Raw genomic sequence first — 8,251 nt, 5'->3', positions numbered from 1 at the left:
TGGAAGATTTGCGTCAAAGAATCGTCGACGAATGCCGTCGAATCACTCCGGAAATGCTTCGGAATGTGCGCGAACGTTTCGAACAAAATCTTTATTCTTGTATGGAAGCGGGCGGTCATCAGTTTGAACATTTAATCAACTAAGTAGTAAGTAAGCAACTAAACATAATTTAAATTTTAAAATGTTTTTTTTCAAAGTATTGGGCGGAATTATAAAATTTAAAGTCTGTTGTAAAGAGAATTGTAAGAGCTTTCAAAACAAATATTACTCAACCCCTAATGCCATTTAAATATTTTGGGGTGATGCTTACACTTGCTTGGTGGTGAAAGTGGCGGAGTCAAAAATACGAGCAAAGAATGTCCCCCTTTAATCTAAAATCGACGGTTCTGAGCGTTTTTCTATAATCTTGACGCAGTTTCTGAACATGGCTCAGTTTCGTTTTCATTTGGCCACCCTGTATAAGCTATGCCATCAGAAAGTAAGGGTTGATGCTTGTCCATACATTTTGAAACTTCTGCTTTTGCTGCTTCTGGATTTACTGATAATACTTTTACTGTGATTGCAAGTTTAAAGAAAATTAATTGACAGAATTGATATTTAAAAGAAAAATATCCTCATTTAGTGCAGAACTGAAATCAAATTCGTTTGAATAAGCCAAAACATATTCGTCAACACGGAACAATCACAAGTTAAAATTACTCGAATTTATATAGGTATACACTTTTTGACCTAAATAGAAAATTGAAAGCACTAGAAACTTTTTTTAAGCAAGATTTGCTTTTTAAACAATATATTTACTCAATGATGCAAATGCCCTCTGCGTAGAATTTATGTGGGTTGAGATGGTACACTTATATTTTTTAAAGCACTGTTCAGGAAAATATAAATATTATCGTATAGAAAATGAACCCAATATTATTATACTACGCATTTCCTTTTACGCTGCTAACATAGTTTGAGCTAGCTTGTGCTTTGAGTAGATCCTCCAAATTATGCGGTGTACAAAAAAATTTATATCATCTCTTTCGAGGTTCCCCTAGGACATAAAACCTCCGACACACTTGCTTGTTGCAAACCTCATAACGAACTTGGATTTTATGCGGTCATGCATAAATTCTGTCTAGGGTATCGTGTTTGGCTAGACAAATAAGATACTTTGGAAATGATATGTCAGACATTATGTAGAGCAAAATCAGTTTTGGACTATGACTGAGCAATTTTTTGATCCATTTTCACCCTAAATATATATTTTACACGAGACTAGCCGGTCGTGCATAAATTCTGACTACGGCAACGTTTTCAGCTGATAAAAATACGTCGGAAATGATGTCAGATATTATGTAGAGCAAAATCAATTTTGGATCCTGATAGAGCAATTTTTGGGTCCGTTTTCGTTCTAAATATAGATTTTACAAGATACTGCCCAGTCATGCATAAACTCTGACAACGGCATCGTTTTCAACTGGTCGGAATATGTCAGATATTATGTGAAGCAAAATCAATTTTGGACTAAGATTGAGCAATTTTTGAGTCCGTTTTCACCCTAAATATAGATTTTACAAGTTATTGGCCGGTCGTACTAAAATTGTGACTGCGGTATCGTTGTCAGCTCATCAAAATACGTCGGAAATTATATGTCAGATCTTTGGGTTTGAACTTTTTTGTGTGCCTGATATTCTATTATAATTAAAATGTCCTACCCTAAAAGTTACGACCCAAACTTTAACTAAGAATGTGTTTTATCGATTTAATGGCATCAAAATGAGTAGTACTACTGGAGTCTATATCTTTGCACTCGAGTTTTTTTGTGTATGTCAGTGTCAACAGCGTATACGAGGAGCCAAAATGTCTAGCTATGTGTAGATATAAATATTCCTATGTAGTATGCAATAAGATCGAAAATTGTTTGTTTCTCGAAAACGATTGTTTTTTATCTTCCAATTAGTGGGTACGTGTAAAGGTATCAATTTAATTTAAAATTTTTCATATTTTAGCACAAACTGTAGGTATATGGACAAACGACATATTTACTCCAATAATGAGTTATAATTACTTAACTCTATCGATCATTCTAAAAAATATATCTTCTCTAATCAATATGATTGCTGCAATGGCTCTCGAAATATTGGCAACATTGGATGTATTTTTTTTACATTGACAACTTTTAATTAGATTGAAAAGAAACATTTGCCTATATTTGACTGGTTTGTTTTGATTTCAGGTACTCCATATTTAACTTTGCCCAATTCTGAATGAAACAAACAACAAATTTTTAAATATAAAACTTGTAGTACTTATAGTTTTACTGGACTTGTTTACAAAGATAAACAATATTTGAATTATGTCAATTATTTCCCCTGTTGTTTGGTAATTATATAATTTTTTTTCTTATTTAATTATTGAAATAATGAAATTAAATATTACTAGGCTAGGCTGGTTTAACATATTTTCTACTCCTATATTATTGAAATTTTACCTAAAAATGTGGGATCGCACGGATCCCTAACACACCTGGTCAAATCAGATACGGTTCTAGCCAAATTAGGCACCTTTACATGGTTGTTCAATCTGGCAATAACGTACTTTAGGGGATACTAAATTTTGACAAAAATCCATAGAATTTTGGGTAACAGAAACAGGCGAAACTTTTTTTGTATTAGTGCACGATACCGATAAGTAAAACAATGCAAGTTTAATAAAATTTGCGGAGCTTTATCCTCTGAAGAGAAATCTGTTTAATAGAGGGTTTTGATAAAGATTATTCCATAGAGTGAAAAACATACTATAAATCCTAGCAATAATAATAATATTTATTCGAATAATATCAACAATACAATAATGTACATATATATATAAAGTGAATAAATATATACTCGATAAGTGTTTAACACTTGTTTCAAGATAAACATAATAAAAGGAAAGGAATACAGTACTTACAACGAAATTTCAGTGCATATACACAATAAACATACATATATTACATATAAACCAACAGTTGCATAAAAATACAGTTCATTAAAAAAATACACAAACTACATCAACGAACTAGGTGCACAAGTCTGCTGGAACCTAATGAAAATATTCATACAACACTTCTCTAGGTGTTTCCAATATATATATTTTAAGTTTTTTCTTGAATGAAGAAAAAATCAAACAGTCAAAATCTAAATCTAAATTTTGTAATAGTATTTTCATTTCATCTATATTTCTACTAAGACTCCTAATATTGTTATGTAATATTTTAAAATTCGACAATGAATTATTTACTTCCAATACAGACTTGGCCTCATCACAATTACCTAGTGTAAAAGTGTCCACAGCATTAAATTTAAAGTCGCGGATGTACTGATCCATTTCTGAAACAATTTTTTATCTATTTTTTTTACTTCGATACTGTTTTTTATCTAATACCTAGCCTCCTAATCTCTAATACCTAACTCAAACTACTTAAAACATACTACATAGGAACAATCATAAAACAGAACAATAACTATATAACCAAGTTAAACGATAATTTTATTTAATTATTCTTCATACTATTATTTGGCGCATCTTGATCTCGTACTTACAATATTATTTTTTTTGCCACTTCATCCGTTACCATCGGGTTGCAATTTGTACGTTCGTTGTTTTCCGGCAGGATACTAATTTCTGAATTTGATGTATTTAGAGTACTGGTTGATGATTGCAAATCGGGTGTCTCTTCCAGAAGCTCTAGTTGCTGAGGTGTATAGGTTTCTTTGCCAATGTATAGTTTACCGTTTTTAATGTAGCAATTTTGTATTTTGCGTTGTTTATTTAGATTTAGATGTCTCTTCAAGATTTTATTGTCTTCACGTTGTTTTATTGTTAAATCATTTACAATTGACACCTTTGTGCAATTCAATTTGTTTTTATTTTTTATTCTTTAAGTACGAGATAAACTCAAATTTTTAATGGACTATCTTCTTTGTTGCCAAGCTTATAAAAGTTGTTAATATCGTCTACACCAATCTCTACGCAAATGAGTCTGTTTAACTCATTACATATTAGTTGAGGACTCCAATTTAATGTTTGTTGAAGGCCAAATATAATAATATTATTTTCCTTTTGTTTTATTTCTATTTCTTCTGCTCGGTTGATTACTTCGTTGGTTTCAATCTCAATATCGTTGACTTTCTTATGCAATTCTTCTATTTTTGACGATAACTTCACTTCTAATGACTATTGCAATTTTTAGATCTTTTTTCATATTCTTGATTTCGCTTAATAAAACTTCATTTGTAATTTTACCAGACATTACTTTTAATGATATATTCGTTGTATTTATCAATTCTCAACGGAGGGTTAATAAAAAACGTAGATAGCTTCTTATCTAGCGTTTTTCAAATGTCGAATCAATTTGTATATCACTCGCTGTTCATTGAAATGTGTTTTAACATTCCCCATAAATTACTGTTACTCAAAATGTTCAAAACTATACACAACTTATTACAATAATTACCGCCGATCTACACACTACGGTGTCTCGTACTGTACTGCCAGTATTTACAAAAAGTATCAACATATCGTATTGAAATATTTTGAGACGTTCTAGATGACCAAATTTGATTAGTCCATAAATAATTTATAGGACAATGTTTCTTTTTCTTTATATTTTCGATATTTTGCCACCTGTGAAAAAATTTAATAATTAGAGAAGTAAATCTTTGCGCCAAAAGGATCAATCAAGGGTTATTTTTATGAAAATAGTTTGCCTAACCAAATAATCTTACACTGAAAAAAGTAGACAAACAGAATACAATTACACATCACTTTATTTTAGTTACTTTGACAGTTTAAATTTGTCTGCTTTTGTCTGTTTCTATGGCTAAAGATATCATATGATGTTTATTCTATTATTACTTACTTCACCTTTTAGAATCTGTACCTAGTATAGAATAATTTGACACACATTTCACCATTCAACAAAATAACAGCAGTTTCTCTTAATGGTATCATTTTCCTTTTCCAAAATTTTAACCAAACCCTATTGAATATTACGACCGTTTTCCCAAGCCTGAATGCAAATTAAAGATTTCTTAAATTCTAGTTTTTTAATGTAATTTTTGTGTTGATCTATTATAATATTCACAGGTCGAAAAGTCTCTCCAACATAATGGCATGCTATAATGCCGTTTGTGTGTGTGTTTAAATTTCGTCTTTTAAATATTGAATACACTAGCGTTTCTAAAAGACAGGCTTTATTTTAAAGTTATTAAGTTAATTTAAATAAATTATTTTTTCTAAAAGACTTATCAAATAATGTCGAACAGTCTTCTATGTTCCATAAAAGGAAACTGCACACTAAACATATACTTTTTTGAAACACTGTCGCTTAAATGGTGTTCTAAAATGAGTATTCTGAGAACTTCAATGTCGAAAATGTTGCAAAGCAACAATGTAATTTGTGGAACAAGTGGATTCGTTCAAAAACGTAATCAATTAATGGCAGTTTTCTTCCATATCTCCGGTTTACAGAAAAAATCGAAACTTTCCCCTTCATCACCTGCCTCTAAAATATGATTAAAAACTGGTCTATACGCCAGAATTTTATTTTGTTTCGATTTTTTTTCACAACTTCTAAATATTCCGAGCGGTTCCTTAGTGACTAGGATATTTATTCACTGATTGTAGAACTAGCACAGTAGTGACACCTTCATCATCATAGTTTTTCTTTTGCCTCGGTGTTTTCAACAGTGACCCCGTTTTTTTAAATTTTTGAACTTTTTTATGTAAAGATGACTGAGCCTCTTGCACTCTTGATATTTGTCGTTGAATTTTTATTACTACGATAAATGTTATCACCCTTACCATAGCAGTGTTCTAGATAAATATTTTGCCGCAAAGTTAGTACTTTTACGATAATTACTGTTAGGTTTTTTTGCGAAGTACAGTGACACAAGTGAAAAATAAAATATAAATTTCGTCACAATTTGAAGTAAAGTAAATTAGTTGTTAAGTAATTATTTTAAATCAGAAGTAAAATTTTCTGTAAAAAATATTTGTCTTTCATAACAGAAAAAAGTTTTCTTCTTTCATATCAATGATATCCGTCTACATATCTCTTAATAAAGAGTGTATGTACTAATTTTGGCATAACTTAGAATTATATCATATCTCTTTTGATACTTAAAAGTTTGTGGAAAAAATATAAAAACGAAAATAGCAACATTTTTAGTTCTTCCATATTTTGTCACAAATATGAATCTTTTTGCAACTTTTAATGGCGAACAACTTTTATTAGCAATCTTCTCTGTGCAGTTGAATGTCTTTTGCATACCTAGATGTCTGGTGTCGAAGAACATTTTTTGACTTCATTTGACAGGTTTTTTAAAAATTTATTTGAATTAGCTTAAAACATGAGTAAAAACATGAGAGCTAATAATATGTATTTTTGAAAGTAATACGTAGGTACTTTGAAGGCGATTACAGTAATATTCGCAGTGATGTAAGTATTATTTTTACCACGACGAGTTCACGAATTTTATTCTCAGACAGTCAGAAATATTGGTAAATAAGAATCAAATCGTAATTTACACTGAAATATTTTTTTTAATATTTCTTTATTAGTTTCTAAAAAATAAATTGAATTTATAAAGGTGTACTAACTTCGTTTCCGAAATACAGTGTTAAAATTTACAAAAACAGAAGATACAAAGAAGTGATTTCGTTCAAATTTACCACGTAATTTTAATTTTTGGTTGCCCAGAAATGTATGTTCACGATTTAGGTTTTTTATATTCAGGAGCGCACTACTAGGTTAGATTCAGTAATTTTCGTTCCCAATTTTTTTCTTCCAAGCTATTTCAAACCCAGAATCATAGGTTTTATAAAAATATGTTTTAGCTGCATGTTACTAGAATGAACAGTTTTCGAGATAAATGTAAAATATCACACATCTAGGCAATTATTGTTAAACGTGTAAAACCAAATTGTTTTTGTAATCATAAATATTATTCAAGTAATTACTTTATGTATGTATGAAATAAAATATGATCTACATGACTTTTCTTAACTGTTTTTGCAACCTGAAATAAAACATAAAACATAAAACACACCACAGAAATGAGACATATAAATGAGATATAATATGAGAAATAAATCATATATTTTCATTTAATTTTGATCGTTCTGTATATTGGCAAAGAAGACGTGTAAACATCTAATATGTTAAGAATGTTTAGGTAAGTATACGTATATTAAAATTGATTCACATTTAGAAAACTGAATATTTCAATAGATAAACCTTAATAAATATTTACAAGCCACGCCGCGCGCCGCCGAGCTTGGGCAACCAACACTGCAGGGCTGGTATCGGTAACGCTTTCCTAAATCTTGGGATCGCCAATATTAATGATTCGCTTACAATGAACAATGACAAACCGTGACGCCTACACTCGAGATAATGCTATCGCTGATAGGTTGAATAGAATCTAGTGAAAAATTATACCAATCACAATCGGTGAAATAGAATGTTGTGTTCTAACGTAATTTTGATTTTATTGTTTTAATAATTTTTAATTTTACCGAAATTGAACTACCAACCTCAAGGAACTAAAATTACTGTTCCAAACAAAGTTACTGGTCACGTGGCTTGTAATCATTTGTGAAGGCTGTGAAGATCAGACATATCAGAAATTTTTTAACTGTAAATTATTACCTGAAATTAAAATTATAGGACAAATGAACTTCTATAACCAAGCACGACTGAAATTTAAATGATGTAGTTTCAATTTTTCACACGTTTTTTCACACGAATCATTTACATTCACTAAAAAAATGGATGACGTATGTAATATTTTAGCTATCTAGGTATGACCATAATCTAAAGAGAGGTCACATTTATAAACTAAAATAATGCATTATCTAAATATATCCATGAGATAAAATATATATTGTGAAGAAAAATTGATTAATTAAATTTTTATCGATAAAATAAAAAATAATCATATTGTATCTAAATAACTCATCTAAATAATTAATGTTGCGTCTCTACACATTTTTCATATCTGAATATAAAGCTGAGAATTTATAGTGAGCAAACAGAACTTCCAAAAATATTACTGATTTTGTAGGACGATTTAAATTTGCCGAAACGTTATATATTTCATCCACACGTGTAAATTACCATTAAAGAATTTAGATAACAGCAAGGTTGACACATTGATGCCTAATGATTGGCGTAGTTATGTAACCATACGCATGTAACTATGCAGTCAGTATTTGCATT

This window comes from Anoplophora glabripennis, unplaced genomic scaffold (genome assembly GCF_000390285.2).
Source record: "Anoplophora glabripennis isolate ALB-LARVAE unplaced genomic scaffold, Agla_2.0 scaffold277, whole genome shotgun sequence".
NCBI classification, from domain to species: domain Eukaryota; kingdom Metazoa; phylum Arthropoda; class Insecta; order Coleoptera; family Cerambycidae; genus Anoplophora; species Anoplophora glabripennis.
Note: the sequence above shows the minus strand (reverse complement) of the source record.